At 36.6% G+C, this 17,510-nt stretch overlaps 1 protein-coding gene across 2 annotated transcripts in view; it reads left to right on the top strand.

Moving 5' to 3' along the window:
• The window catches only part of IQSEC3 (IQ motif and Sec7 domain ArfGEF 3), a 3,183,686-nt gene that overhangs the window by 706,086 nt on the left and 2,460,090 nt on the right, over nucleotides 1-17,510 (top strand). The gene's annotated exons all lie outside the window — the stretch shown is intronic.

The raw sequence follows: 17,510 nt of genomic DNA, 5'->3' as shown, positions 1-17,510 counted from the left end.
AGCATTATTATACTTACATTAACGTAGCAGTAGGGCAATTATAACAATATTCTACTTACATGAAGGTAGCGGTTGAGACAAAGATAACAATATTTTATTTACATTAAGGTAGCAGTATAGCAGTAGGGACAAGGACAATATTATTATACTTACTTTGTGGTAGAGGAAGGGACAAGGACAACATTATTATACTTACATTACGGTAGCGGTAGGGACAAGGACAACATTATTATACTTACTTTGTAGTAGAGGAAGGGACAAGGGCAAAATTATTATACTTACATTAAGGTAGCAGTAGGGACAAGGACAACATTATTATACTTACATTAAGGTAGCAGAAGGGAAAAGGACAACATTATTCTGCTTACATTAAGGTAGCGGTAGGGAGAAGGACAACAGTATTATACTTACATTAAGTTAGCGGTAAGGACAAGCCCAACATTACCATACTTACATTAAGGTACCTGTAGGGACAAGGACAACATTATTATCCTTAAATGAATGTAGCCAGTAGGGACAAGGACAGCATTATTATACTTACATTATATTAGCGGAAGGGACAAGGACAACAGTATTATACTTACATTAAGGTAGCGTTAGGGACAAGGACATTACTATACTTACATTAAGGTACCGGTAGGGACAAGGACAATATTATTATCCTTAAATGAATGTAGCAGTAGGGACAAGGACAAAATTATTATACTTAGGTTATGGTAGCGGTCAGGACGAGGACAACATTATTATACTTACATTAAGGGAGAGGAAGGGACAAGAACAACGTTATTATACTTGCATTAAGGTAGCAGTAGGGACAAGGACAACATTATTATACTTACTTTGTAGTAGAGGAAGGGACAAGGACAACATTATTATACTTACATTAAGGTAGCAGTAGGGACAAGGACAACAATACTATACTTACATTAAGGTAGTGGTAGGGACAAAGACAACAGTATTATACTTACATTAAGGTAGCGGTAGGGACAAAGACAACATTATTACACTTACATGAAGGTAGCGGTGGGGACAAGGACAACATTATTAGACTTACATTAAGGTGGCATTAGCGATGAGGACAACATTATTATACTTCTATTAAGGTAGCAGTAGGGACAAGGACAACATTATTATACTTACATTAAGGTAGCAGTAGGGACAAGGACAACATTATTATACTTACATTATGGTAGCGGAAGGGACAAGGACAACAGTATTATACTTACATTAAGGTAGCGGTAGGGAAAATGGCAACATTATTATACTTGCATTAAGGTGGTGTTAGAGATGAGGACAACAATACAATACTTACATTAAAGTAGCGGTAGGGACAAGGACAACATTATAATACCTACATTAAGGTATCAGTAGGGACAAGGACAACAGTATTATACTTACATGACAGTTGCGGTGGAGACAAGGACAAGATTATTATACTTGCACTAAGGTAGTGATAGGGACGAGGACAACATTCTTATACTTACATTAAGGTAGCAGAAGGGACAAAGACAACAGTATTAAACTTGCATTAAGGTCGCGGCAGGGACAAGGACAACATTATTATTCTTACATTAAGGTAGCAGTAGGGCAAGGACAACATTATTATATTTACATTATGGTAGCAGAAGGGAATAGGACAACAGCATTATACTTACATTAAGGTAGTAATAGGGACAAGGACAACATTATAATACTTACATTATTGTAGTGGTAGGGACAAGGACAACATTATTATATGTACACTAAGGTAGCGGTAGGTATGAGGACAACAGTATTATACTGACATTAAGGTAGCGGTAGGGACAAGGACAACATTATTATACTTAGATTATGGTAGCGGTCGGGACAAGGACAACATTATAATACTTACATTAAGGTAGCGGAACGGACAAGGACAATATTATTATACTTACATTAAGTTAGGAGCAGGGACAAGGGTAAAATTATTATATTTCTATTAAGGTAGCTGTAGGGACAAGGGCAACAGTATTATACTTACATTAAGGTTGAGGTAGGGACAATGATGACATTATTATACTTACACTAGGGTAGCAGTAGGGAGAAGGACAACATTACTATACCTACATTATGGTAGCGGTAGGGATAAGGACACCATTACTACACTTACATTAAGGTAGTGGTAGGGACAAGGACAACATTATTATACTTACACTAAGGTAGCTGTAGGGACGAGATAACATTATTATACTTACATTAAGGTAGCGGTTGGGATAAGGACAGCATTGTTATACTTACATTATGGTAGCGGAAGGGACAAGGACCCCATTATTATACTTACATTAAGGTAGCGGTAGGGACAAGGACAACATTATTATACTTACATTAAGGTAGCAGTAGGGACAAGGACAACATTATTTTACTTGCATTAAGGTAGCGGTAGGGACAAGGACAACAGAACTATACTTACATTAAGGTAGCAGTAGGGACAAGGACAACATTAGTATACTTACACTAAAGTAGCTGTAGGGACGAGATAACATTATTATACTTACATTAAGGTAGCGGTTGGGATAAGGACAGCATTGTTATACTTACATTGTAGTAGCGGAAGGGACAAGGACCCCATTATTATACTTACATTAAGGTAGCAGAAGGGAAAAGGACAACATTATTCTGCTTACATTAAGGTAGCGGTAGGGAGAAGGACAACAGTATTATACTTACATTAAGTTAGCGGTAAGGACAAGCCCAACATTACCATACTTACATTAAGGTACCTGTAGGGACAAGGACAACATTATTATCCTTAAATGAATGTAGCCAGTAGGGACAAGGACAGCATTATTATACTTACATTATATTAGCGGAAGGGACAAGGACAACAGTATTATACTTACATTAAGGTAGCGTTAGGGACAAGGACATTACTATACTTACATTAAGGTACCGGTAGGGACAAGGACAATATTATTATCCTTAAATGAATGTAGCAGTAGGGACAAGGACAAAATTATTATACTTAGGTTATGGTAGCGGTCAGGACGAGGACAACATTATTATACTTACATTAAGGGAGAGGAAGGGACAAGAACAACGTTATTATACTTGCATTAAGGTAGCAGTAGGGACAAGGACAACATTATTATACTTACTTTGTAGTAGAGGAAGGGACAAGGACAATATTATTATACTTACATTAAGGTAGCAGTAGGGATAAGGACAACAATACTATACTTACATTAAGGTAGTGGTAGGGACAAAGACAACAGTATTATACTTACATTAAGGTAGCGGTAGGGACAAAGACAACATTATTACACTTACATGAAGGTAGCGGTGGGGACAAGGACAACATTATTAGACTTACATTAAGGTGGCATTAGCGATGAGGACAACATTATTATACTTCTATTAAGGTAGCAGTAGGGACAAGGACAACATTATTATACTTACATTAAGGTAGCAGTAGGGACAAGGACAACATTATTATACTTACATTATGGTAGCGGAAGGGACAAGGACAACAGTATTATACTTACATTAAGGTAGCGGTAGGGAAAATGGCAACATTATTATACTTGCATTAAGGTGGTGTTAGAGATGAGGACAACAATACAATACTTACATTAAAGTAGCGGTAGGGACAAGGACAACATTATAATACCTACATTAAGGTATCAGTAGGGACAAGGACAACAGTATTATACTTACATGACAGTTGCGGTGGGGACAAGGACAAGATTATTATACTTGCACTAAGGTAGTGATAGGGACGAGGACAACATTCTTATACTTACATTAAGGTAGCAGAAGGGACAAAGACAACAGTATTAAACTTGCATTAAGGTCGCGGCAGGGACAAGGACAACATTATTATTCTTACATTAAGGTAGCAGTAGGGCAAGGACAACATTATTATATTTACATTATGGTAGCAGAAGGGAATAGGACAACAGCGTTATACTTACATTAAGGTAGCAATAGGGACAAGGACAACATTATAATACTTACATTATTGTAGTGGTAGGGACAAGGACAACATTATTATATGTACACTAAGGTAGCGGTAGGTATGAGGACAACAGTATTATACTGACATTAAGGTAGCGGTAGGGACAAGGACAACATTATTATACTTAGATTATGGTAGCGGTCGGGACAAGGACAACATTATAATACTTACATTAAGGTAGCGGAACGGACAAGGACAATATTATTATACTTACATTAAGTTAGGAGCAGGGACAAGGGTAAAATTATTATATTTCTATTAAGGTAGCTGTAGGGACAAGGGCAACAGTATTATACTTACATTAAGGTTGAGGTAGGGACAATGATGACATTATTATACTTACACTAGGGTAGCAGTAGGGAGAAGGACAACATTACTATACCTACATTATGGTAGCGGTAGGGATAAGGACACCATTACTACACTTACATTAAGGTAGTGGTAGGGACAAGGACAACATTATTATACTTACACTAAGGTAGCTGTAGGGACGAGATAACATTATTATACTTACATTAAGGTAGCGGTTGGGATAAGGACAGCATTGTTATACTTACATTATGGTAGCGGAAGGGACAAGGACCCCATTATTATACTTACATTAAGGTAGCGGTAGGGACAAGGACAACATTATTATACTTACATTAAGGTAGCAGTAGGGACAAGGACAACATTATTTTACTTACATTAAGGTAGCAGTAGGGACAAGGACAACAGAACTATACTTACATCAAGGTAGCAGTAGGGACAAGGACAACATTAGTATACTTACACTAAGGTAGCTGTAGGGACGAGATAACATTATTATACTTACATTAAGGTAGCGGTTGGGATAAGGACAGCATTGTTATACTTACATTATGGTAGCGGAAGGGACAAGGACCCCATTATTATACTTACATTAAGGTAGCGGTAGGGACAAGGACAACATTATTATACTTACATTAAGGTAGCAGTAGGGACAAGGACAACATTATTTTACTTACATTAAGGTAGCGGTAGGGACAAGGACAACAGAACTATACTTACATTAAGGTAGCGGTAGGGACAAGGACATTATTATACTTACATTAAGGTAGCAGTAGGGACAAGGACAACATTAGTATAATTACATTAAGGTAGCAGTAGGGACAAGGACAACATTATTATACTTACATTGATGTAGCAGTAGGGACAAGGACAGTATTATTGTACTTACATTAAGGTAGCGGTAGGGACAAGGACAACATTGTTATACTTAAATTAAGGAAGTGGTAAGTACAAGGACAGCATTTTTATACTTACATTATGGTAGCTGAAGGGACAAGGAAAACAAGCTTGATGAGCCTGGTCTGCAAAGCTATGGAAAGGATCATTATGGAACTCATAAACAAAGACATTGGGGACCTACAGACATTGGATCCTACCCACTTTGGCTTTGTCAAGGGCAGATCCTGCCTTTTGAACTTGGTCAACTTTTTTGAAACAGTCACTAAGGCCATTGATGAGGGTAAGGCAGTTCACACAGCCTACCTTGACCTTGCAAAAGCCTTCGACACAATACCCCACTCGGGCATCATAGACAAACTCACCAGCTTAAATGTAAACCCATATGTCACAAGATGGGTTGCAAACTGGCTCAAGGACAGAACCCACAGGGTCAGAGTTGCTGAAGCCATGTCAGACTCTAAGCCGGTCACAAGCGGTGTCCCACAGGGCTCAGTCCTGGGACCCCTCTTGTTCGGCATTTATTTTTCCGAGGTGCAGGCAAACATAGGAGGATTGTGGCTGACAAAGTTCGCAGATGACTGCAAACTGGGCGCCATAATTGATACTCCAGCGGACACAAGCATCCTTCAGAGAGGCCTCATAGAAATGGATAATTGGTGCCAGAGCCATGGCCTTAAACTGAACGCCAAAACATGTATAGTCATACCCTTTGGGAAAAACAAGGTACCCACAAATTAGCACATAGGTGGTAATCCATTAAGTATGGAAGAAGTAATCAGGGACCTAGGGACCCAAGTTGACAGTAACCTCTCATTTGACACTCACATTGCCAAAGTGGTTAGGAAGACCTTCTATATTGTCCACCTTATCATGAAGGGATTCACATCTAGATCAAGAGAGGTCATTGTGCCCCTGTACTCTTCTCTTATCAGGCCCATGATTGAGTACAATGCCCCATTTGGGATGTATCTTACCCGACACCTGCAGCAGTTGGAAAGACCCCAAAAGTTCCTCACCAAGAGGATAAAGGGTCTCAAACATATGTCATATGCTGCCCGGCTGAAGAAACTCCAGCTCTATTCAGTCGCATACCGCCTACTCAGAGGTGATCTATGCCTGACATACAAGGCCATGTCCAATCCGGAATTAATGGACATGCTCCACCTCAGAAAATCCAAATCCACCAGAGCCATGAGAGCAAGAGATTTGAACCTCAACACAGAAATAAATAGGACGTGCTAGAGGGACAGATTCATAACCCAGAAGCTCCCTACACTCTGGAACAGAATCCCAGTCCATGTTAGGCAGAGCCCCTCACTAACTCTCTTAAAGAGAAATCTTGACGAGTGGATGGGAGATTGTAGGTTTACCCCGGGGGTCATCTCTGTGTCACTACTAGACAGCGGCACAGTAAACTAAACCCTAAATGGGTGTAGTATTCTCATCCTAAGGGGTGGTGAAAGCCACACACACTCTGGCTAGGCTTATAAATGCCGTAGGGCAGATAGCCTAGTACGAACCTATGAACCTATACTTAAATTAAAGTAGCGGTAGGGATGAGCACAACATTATTATACTTAAATAAATGTAGCAGTAGGGACAAGGACAACATTATTATACTTACATTAGGGTAGCGGTAGGGACAAGGGCAACATTATTATACTTACATTAAGGTAGCGGTAGGGACAAAGACAACATTATTATACTTGCATTATGCTAGCGGTCAGGACGAGGATAACATTATTATACTTACATTAAGGTAGCAGTAGAGGCAAGGGCAACATTATTATACTTACATTAAGGTAGCAGTAGAGGCAAGGGCAACATTATTATACTTACATGAAGGTAGCGGTAGGGACAAGGACAACATTATTATACTTACTTTAAGGTGTCTTTAGAGATGAGGACAACAGTATTATACTTACATGAAGGTTGCGGTAGGGACTAGGAGAAGATTATTATAACCGCACTAAGATAGCGGTAGAGACGAGGGCAGCACTGTTATACTTACATTAAGGTAGTGGAAGGGAAAGTGACAAGATTATTATACTTACATTATTGAGGCAGAAGGGACAAGGACAACATTATTCTACTTACATTAAGGTAGCAGTAGGGACAAGGACAACATTATTATACTTACATTAAGGTAGCAGTAGGGACAAGGACAACATTATTATACTTACATTAAGGTAGCGGTAGGGACAAGGACAACATTGTAATGCTTGCATTAATGTAGTGGTAGGGACAAGGAAAACATTATTATACTTACATGAAGGCAGTGGTAGGGACAAGGACAACATTATTAATCGTACACTAACGTAGCGGTTGGGACGAGGACAACATTTTTATACTTACATTAAGGTAGTGGAAATGACAAGAACACATTATAATACTTCCATTATGGTAGCGGAAGCGACCTGGACAACATTATTCTACTTACATTAAGGTAGCGGTAGGGACAAGAACAACATTTTTATACTGACATTATGGTAGCAATGTGGACCAGGACAACATTATTATACTTACATTAAGGTAGCGGTAGGGACAATGACAACATTATTATACTTACATTAAGGTAGCAGAAGGGACAAGGACAACAGTAGTAAACTTGCATTAAGGTACGGCAGGGACAAGGACAACATTAATACACTTACATTAAGGTAGCAGTAAGGACAAGGACATCATTATTATACTTACATTATGGTAGCAGTAGGGACAAGGACAACATTATTATACTTACATTAATGTAGCGGTAGGGACAAGGATAACATTATTATACTTACATGATGGTAGCAGTAGGGACAAGGACAACATTATTATACTTACATTAATGTAGCGGTAGGGACAAGGACAACATTATTATACTTACATTAAGGTAGAGGTAAGGACAAGGACAGCATTATTATACTTGCATTATGGTAGCGGAAGGGAAAAGGACAACATTGTTGTGCTTGCATTAAGGAAGTGGTAGGGACATGGACAACAGTATTATCCTTATAATAAGGTAGTGCTAGGGGCAAGGACAACATTATTATACTTACATGAAGGTAGCGGCAGGGATAAGGACAACATTATTATACTTACATTAAGGTAGTGCTATGGATGAGACAACATTTTTATACTTACATTAAAGTAGCTGTCGGGATAAGGACAGCATTATTATGAGCAGTAGGGCAAGGATAACATTATTATACTTACATGATGGTAGCAGTAGGGACAAGGCCAACATTATTATACTTACATTAAAGTAGAAGTAGGGACAAGGACAGCATTATTATACTTGCATTAAGGAAATAGTAGGGACAAGGAGAACAGTATTATAGTTATATTAAGGTAGCGGTAGGGATAAGGACAACATTATTATACTTACATTAAGGTAGCTGTCGGGATAAGGACAGCATTATTATACTTACATTATGGTAGCTGTGGGGACAAGGACAACATTGCTATACTTACATTAAGGTAGCGGTAAGGACAAAAACAACAAAACTATACTTACATTAAGGTAGCAGTAGGGACAAGGACAACATTATTATACTTACATTAAGGTAGCGGCAGGGACAAGGACAACATTACTATACTTACATTAAAGTAGCAATAGGGACAAGGACATTTTATCTATTTATTTTACATTTGTTGACTGGGATAGTTCGACTGGATGCATGTCCATTTTCAGAGGAGGCCTGAGGATAAAATCTCTAAGGTAAACAGAAACATTAAAAACATGATACAATTATAATTTTGACAAAGAGTAAATAAGTAAACAATAATAAACATGTTACTATACTTACATTAAGGTAGCGGTAGGGACAAGGACAACATTATTATACTTACATTAAGGTAGCTGTAGGTACAAGGACTGCATTATTACACTTACATTATGGTAGCTGAAGGGACAAGGACAACATTATTATGCTTACATTAACATAGCAGTAGGGACATGGACAACATTGTTATACTTACATTAAAGTAGCGGCAGGGACGAGAACAACATTATTATACTTACATTAAGGTAGCGGTTTGGAGAAGGACAACAGTATTATACTTACATTATGGTAGTGGACGGTACAAGGACAACATTATTATACTTACATGAAGGTAGCTGTAGGGGCAAGGGCATCATTATTATGCTTACATTAAGGTAGCGGTAGGGACAGGGACAACAGTATTGTACTTACATTAAGGTAGCGGTGGGGACAAGGACAATGTTATTATACTTACATGAAGGTAGCGGTAAGGATAAGGACAACATTATTATACTTACACTAAGGTAGCGGTAGGGACGAGACAACATTATTATACTTTCATTAAGGTAGCAGCTGGGATAAGGACAGCATTATTATACTTACATTATGGTAGCGGAAGGGACAAGGACAACATTACTATACTTACATTAAGGTAGCGGTAGGGACAAGGACAGCATTATTATACTTACATAAAGGTAGAGATAAAGACAACATTATTATATTTACATTAAGTTAACAGTAATTACAAGGACAGCATTATTATACTTACATAAAGGTAGAGACAAAGACAACATTATTATATTTACATTAAGTTAGCAGTAATTACAAGGACAGCATTATTATACTTACATAAAGGCAGAAACAAACACAACTTTATTATATTTACAGTAAGTTAGCAGTAATTACAAGGACAGCATTATTATACTTACAAAAAGGTAGAGACAAAGACAACATTATTATATTTACATTAAGTTAGCGGTAATTACAAGGACAGCATTATTATACTTGAATTATGGTAGCTGAAGGGACAAGGGCAACATTATTATACTTACATTAATGTAGCAGTAGGGACAAGGATATTATTATACTTACATTAAGGTAGCAGTAAGGACAAGGACAACAAAACTATACTTACATAAAGGTAGCGGTAGGGACAAGGACAACATTACTATACTTACTATACTTACATTAAAGTAGCAGTAGCAACAAGGACAGCATTTTATCTATTTTATTTATTTATTTTATATTTGTTGACTGGGATAGTCCAGCGGAGGCCCGAGGATTAACATTAAAAACATGATGCAATTATAATTTTGACAAAGAGTAAATAAGTAAACAATAATAAACATGTTGCTATACTTACATTAAGGTAGTGGCACGGAAAAGTATTATACTTACATTAAGGTAGCGGTAGGGACAAGGACAACATTATTATATCTACATTAATGTAGCAGTAGGAACAATGACAACATTATTATACTTACATTAAGGTAACGGTAGGTACAAGGACAGAATTATTACACTTACATTATGGTAGCTGAAGGGACAAGGACAACATTATTTTGCTTACGTTAACGTAGCGGTAGGGACGTGGACAGCATTATTATTCTTACATTAAAGTAGCGGCAGGGACAAGGACAACAGTATTATACTTACATTAAGGTAGTGGAAGGGACAAGGACAACATTATAATCATTACATTAATGTAGGTGTAGGGACTATTACACCATTATTATACTTACATTAAAGTATCGGAAGGTACAAGGACAACATTATTATACTCACGTGAAGGTAGCTGTAGTGGCAAGGGCATACTTACATTAGGGTAGTGGAAGGGACAAAGACAACATTATAAAACTTACATTAATGTAGTGGTAGGGACTAGGACAACATTATTATATTTACGAATAATAAAAAGTCAAATGGAGTGAATGCTCTACAACGAACAGCAAAAAAGAATTCAAATAAAAAACAATAAATGTTCGTAGAGCAAAACAATGAGATAAACTGGATAATTAAATTTAGAGCAGACGTACCACCTGGCATCAATGGCAAGGTTCCCTTACGTCCACTGTTAAAATCCAGGAGACTTAAGATTTTTAAATGAATTGTTTTTTATTTAGTCCAGTTTTGTATTTTTGCACATTTATGTATGTATTTTTTAATGTTTTTTATGAGCTGTTTTTAAGGAATATCTCTTTAAACCATGTCACTTTTGGCGCCTTTTTCTGTATATAAACTATTTGCTTCTTTGAATGAATTGTAATTTGGTCTGAAGAAGCTATTTTAGCGAAAGCGCTTACCACGTCTTATCTGAATAAACCTGGTTTTTACTCCGCAGAAGTCCTTGGATTTATTGCTGTTTTGATCAACGTATATATTGGGATTATTGGTACTCCCTCCATTGTTTTGCTCTACGAACATTTATTGTTTTTTATTTGAATTATTATATTTACATTAAGGTAGTGGTAAGGAGAAGGACAAAATTACTATACTTATATTAAGGTAGCGGTGGGGACAAGGACAACATTACTATACTTACATTAAGGTAGTGGTAGGGACAAGGACAGCATTATTATACTTACATAAAGGTAGCGGTAGGGACAAGGACAGCATTATTATACTTACATTAATGTAGCAGTAGGGACAAGGACAACATTGCTATACTTACTTTATGGTAGCAGTCGGGACAAGGACTGTATTATTATTCTTACATAAAGGTAGAGACAAAGACAACATTATTATATTTACATTACGTTAGCGGTAATTACAAGGACAACATTATTATCCTTGCATTATGGTAGCTGAAGGGACAATGACAACATTATTATACTTACATTAATGTAGCGGTAGGGACGAGGACATTATTATACTTACATTAAGGTAGCAGTAGAGACAAGGACAACATTATTATACTTACATTAGGGTAGTGGAAGGGACAAAGACAACATTATAAAACTTACATTAATGTAGTGGTAGGGACTAGGACAACATTATTATATTTACATTAAGGTAGTGGTAAGGAGAAGGACAAAATTACTATACTTATATTAAGGTAGCGGTGGGGACAAAGACAACATTACTATACTTACATTAAGGTAGCAGTAGTGACAAGGCCAACATTGCTATACTTACATTAAGGTAGCGGTTGGGACAAGGACAACATTATTATATTTACATTAAGGTAGTGGTAGGGACAAGGACAGCATTATTATACTTACATAAAGGTAGCGGTAGGGACAAGGACAGCATTATTATACTTACATTAATGTAGCAGTAGGGACAAGGACAACATTGCTATACTTACTTTATGGTAGCAGTCGGGACAAGGACTGCATTTTTATTCTTACATAAAGGTAGAGACAAAGACAACATTATTATATTTACATTACGTTAGCGGTAATTACAAGGACAACATTATTATACTTGCATTATGGTAGCTGAAGGGACAATGACAACATTATTATACTTACATTAATGTAGCGGTAGGGACTAGGACAACATTATTATACTTACATTGTGGTAGCGGATGGGACAAGGACAACATTATTATACTTACATTAATGTAGTGGTAGGGACTAGGACAACATTATTATATTTACATTAAGGTAGTGGTAAGGACAAGGACAAAAATATTATACTGACATTAACTTAGCAGAAGGAACAATGACAACAGTATTATACTTACATTAAGGTAGCAGTAGGGACAAGGACAACATTATTATACTTACATTAAGATACTGGAAGGGACAAGGACAACATTATAATACTTACATTAATGTAGTGGTAGGGACTAGGACAACATTATTATACTTACAATATGCTAGCGGTCAGGACGAGGACAACATTATTATACTTACATTAAGGTAGCGGTAGGGACAAGGACAACATTATTACACTTACATGAAGGTAGCTGTAGGGACAAGGACAACATTATTATACTTAGATTAAGGTGGCATTAGAGATGAGGACAACATTATTATACTTCTATTAAGGTAGCAGTAGGGACAAGGACAACAGTATTATACTTACATTAAGGTAGCGGTAGGGAGAATGGCAACATTATTATACTTGCATTAATGTGGCGTTAGAGATGAGGACAACAATGCAATACTTACAATAAAGTAGCGGTAGGGACAAGGACAACATTATAATAATTACATTAAGGTAGCAGAAAAGGACAACAGTATTATACTTACATTAAGGTAGCTTTAGAGACAAGGACAACATTACTATACCTACTTTAAGGTAGCGGTAGGGACAAGGACAACATTATTATACTTACATTAAGGTAACTTTAGGGACAAGGACAGCATTATTATACTTACATTAAGGTAGCAGTAGGGACAAGGACAGCATTATTATACTTATATTATGGTAGCAGAAGGGAATAGGACAACAGTGTTATACTTACATTAAGGTATCGGTATGGACAAGGACAACATTATAATACTTACATTAATTTAGCAGTAGGGACAAGGACAGCGTGATTATACTTACATGAAGGTAGTGGTAGGGACAAAGACAACATTATTATACGTACACTAGGACAAAGATAACATTATGATACTGACATTAAGGTAGTGGAAAAGACAAAGACACATGATAATACTAACATTATGGTAGCGGAAGGGACAAGAACAAGATTATTATACTTAGATTAAGGTAGCGGTAGAGACAAGTACCACATTATTATACTTACATTATGGTAGCAGAAGGGACAAGGACAACAGTATTATACTTACATGAAGGTTGCGGTGGGGACAAGGACAAGATTATTATACTTGTACTAAGGTAGCGGTAGGGGCAAGGACAACAGAATTATACTTACATTAAGGTAGCTTTAGGGACAAGGACAACATTACTATACCTACATTAAATTAGCGGTAGGACAAAGACAACAGTATTATACTTACAATAAGGTAGCAGAAGGGACAAGGACAACATTATTATACCTACATTAAGGTAGTGGTAGGACAAGGACAACAGTATTAAACTTGCATTAAGGTCACGGCAGGGACAAGGACAACATTATTATACTTACATTATGGTAGCAGAAGGGAATAGGACAACAGTGTTATACTTAAATTAAGGGAGCGATAAGGACAAAGACAACATTATAATACTTACATTAATGTAGCAGTAGGGGCAAGGACAGCATTATTTTACTTACATGAAGGTAGTGATAGGGGCGAGGACAACATTATTATACGTACACTAAGGTAGTGGTAGGGATGAGGACAACATTATTATACTGACATTAAAGTAGTTGAAAGGACAAGGACACATGATAATACATTATGGTAGTAGAAGGCACAAGGACAACATTATTATACTTACATTAAGGTAGTGGTAGGGACAAAGACAACATTATTATACTTAGACTATGGTAGCGGTCGGGACAAGGACAATATTATTATACTTGCATTAAGGTAGTGGAAGGGACAAGGACAACATTATTTTACTTACATTAAGTTAGCAGCAGGCACAAGGGCAACATTATTATATTTCTATTAAGGTAGCTGTAGGGACAAGGGCAACAGTATTATACTTACATTAAGGTTGCGGTAGAGACAATGATGACATTATTATACTTACACTAGGGTAGCAGTAGGGAGAAGGACAACATTACTATACTTACATTAAGGTAGCAGTAAGGACAATTATAACATTATTCTACTTACATGAAGGTAGTGGTTGGGACAAAGATAACAATATTATACTTACATTAACGAAGTGGTAAGTACAAGGACAGCATTATTATACTTACAGTATGGTAGCTGAAGGGACAAGGAAAACATTATTATACTTAAATTAACGTAGCGGTAGGGACAAGGACAACATTATTATACTTACAATAAGGTAGCGGTAGTAGCAAGGGCAACATTATTATACTTACATTAATGTAGCGGTAGGGGCAAGGGCAAGATTATTATACTTACATTATGCTAGCGGTCAGGACGAGGACAACATTATACTTACATTATGGTAGCAGAAGGGAATAGGACAGCAGTGTTATACTTAGATTAAGGTAGCAGTAGGGACAAGGACAACATTATTATACTTACATTAAGGTAGCGGAAGGGACAAGGACAACATTATTTACATACACTAGGATGAAGATAACATTATTATACTGACATTTTGGTAGTGGAAAGGGCAAGGTCACATGATAATACTTACATTATGGTATCGGAAGAGACAAGGACAAGATTATTATACTTACATTAAGGTAGCGGTAGAGACAAGTACAACATTATTATGCTTACATTATGGTAGCGGTCGGGATGAGGAGAACATTATTATACTTACATTAAGGTTGCAGAAGGGAAAAGGAAAACATTATTATACTTACATAAAGTTAGCAGCAGGGACAAGGGCAACATTATTATATTTCTATTAATGTAGCTGTAGGGATAAGGGCAACAGTATTATACTTACATTAAGGTAGCGGTAGGGACAATGACGACATTATTATACTTACACTAAGGTAGCAGTAGGGAGAAGGACAACATTACTATACTTACATTAAGGTAGCAGTAGGGATAAGGACTCCATTACTACAATTACATTAAGGTAGCTGTCGGAACAATGACAAAATTATTATACTTACATGAAGGTAGCGGTAGGGACAAGGACAGCATTTATATACTTACATTATTGTAGCAGAAGGGAAAAGGGCAACATTATTATGCTTACATTAAGGTAGCGGTACGGACAAGGACAACAGTATTATACATACAAGAAGGTAGTGGTAGGGATAAGGACAGCATTATTATACTTACAGTAAGATAGTGGTAGGGACGAGACAACATTATTATACTTACATTAAGGTAGCAGTCGGGATAAGGACAGCATTAAACCAAGAAAGAAGAGAACAAACAAACTTGCACAAAACCAAATGACTGCAGTAGAATCTCACACGTAGCTCACCAAGTAGTCCAAGAAAAATGAATCCAAGACGTGACCTCAAAATAATTACTCTGGTAGTATTATCCAAACAGTTTAATTAAGCGCTTTTTGTCTCCAATCATGCAAAGACTTTGTCAGATAACCATTCTACCATAAAAACTTGCTTTAAATACTCCCACACATATGCATATGACAGATTTCAACCAATAAAACATCCTCTTTCCTACTAGCACTAAGCCATGTGATATTTAAAAATGTTAAAAACTCCTCGTTTTTCCTTTTTATATTTTACATTTTTGTATGTAATTATGTATGTGCACAATTCTATCTAAATATTAAAACCATTGTGTATGTATGCAGTTCCAACTAAAATACTAAAAACCACGTTTATGTACATCTATTTAAGCTTTTGAGTTTCAATATACATAAAATAGAATAAGTTTTGTTAATTCCTGGATACTGGCAAGCATTTGTGCTTAGTTGCCACATTAGCTCTAACCTTTCTAACAGGAGGCAATCGAGTCCACCTCTTCCATCTGTTTGTATCTGGTCTATTGCTCGGAACTTGAACTTATGTTCAGGAAATTCTACAATGTGCCTAGCTAGTTCTTTATCTAATTTTTTATGGCTTATACTGCACAAGTGTTCATATAACCCTTTCTTTCAGGGCCCTAGTGGTTTTCCCTAAGTAAAACACTGGGCACTGTTGGCATCTTGCTAGGTACACTATCATTTTAGATTGACAGTTAAATGTCTTCCTTGTACAGTATTTCCTATCGTTAATATGGTATGTTTGACCAATGTCCATGTGTTTGCAATAATTACACATTTCGCATTTAACCATCCCGGGGTTTCTACTCATATCAGGAGTTTGGTATTCTAACAAAGTTTTAATATTCTTCCCCTTTCTAAAAATAATTTGTGGGAGGTTAAAAAGTTTTTTACTAACAAAAGAATCACTTTTTTAGTACCTCCCAATTCTTATATATAATATTCCTCAACTCCCAGACATGTAAACTACATGGGGTCACAAAACTGTATTGTGTGTAATTTAACACATGCCTCTCATTGGTTATATACATCGAGGTGTTATCTTCATTTACTAATGTCCTTTCATGCCATAAAATCGGCTTGTAGACTCCTCTGTTTCTTTTATTTTGTACTTCACCAATAAGTTAATAATACATTAAGGTAGCGGTAGGGACAAGGACAACATTATTATACTTACATTAATGTAGCAGAAGGGAAAAGGACAACAGTATTATACTTACATTAAGGTAGCGGCAGGGACAAGGACAACACTATTATACTTAACTTAAGGTAGCAGTAGGGACAAGGACAACATTTTATCTATTTTATTTATTTTACATTTGTTGACTGGGATAGTCCGACTGGATGCATGTCCATTTTCAGAGGAGGCCTGAGGATAAAATCTCTAAGGTAAACAGAAACATTAAAAACATGATACAATTATAATTTTGACAAAGAGTAAATAAGCAAACAATAATAAACATGTTACTATACTTAGTGTTAGGAAAAAGGACAACAGTATTATACTTACATTAAGGTAGCGGTAGGGACAAGGACAACGTTATTATATCCACATTAATGTGGCAGTAGGGACAAGGACAGCATTATTATACTTGCATTAAGGTAGCAGTAGGGACAAT

This window comes from Protopterus annectens, chromosome 11.part0 (assembly GCF_019279795.1).
Source record: "Protopterus annectens isolate FY-2018-M chromosome 11.part0, PAN1.0, whole genome shotgun sequence".
Classification (NCBI taxonomy): domain Eukaryota; kingdom Metazoa; phylum Chordata; order Ceratodontiformes; family Protopteridae; genus Protopterus; species Protopterus annectens.
Note: the sequence above shows the minus strand (reverse complement) of the source record. Positions and strands in the feature narration are given on the sequence as shown.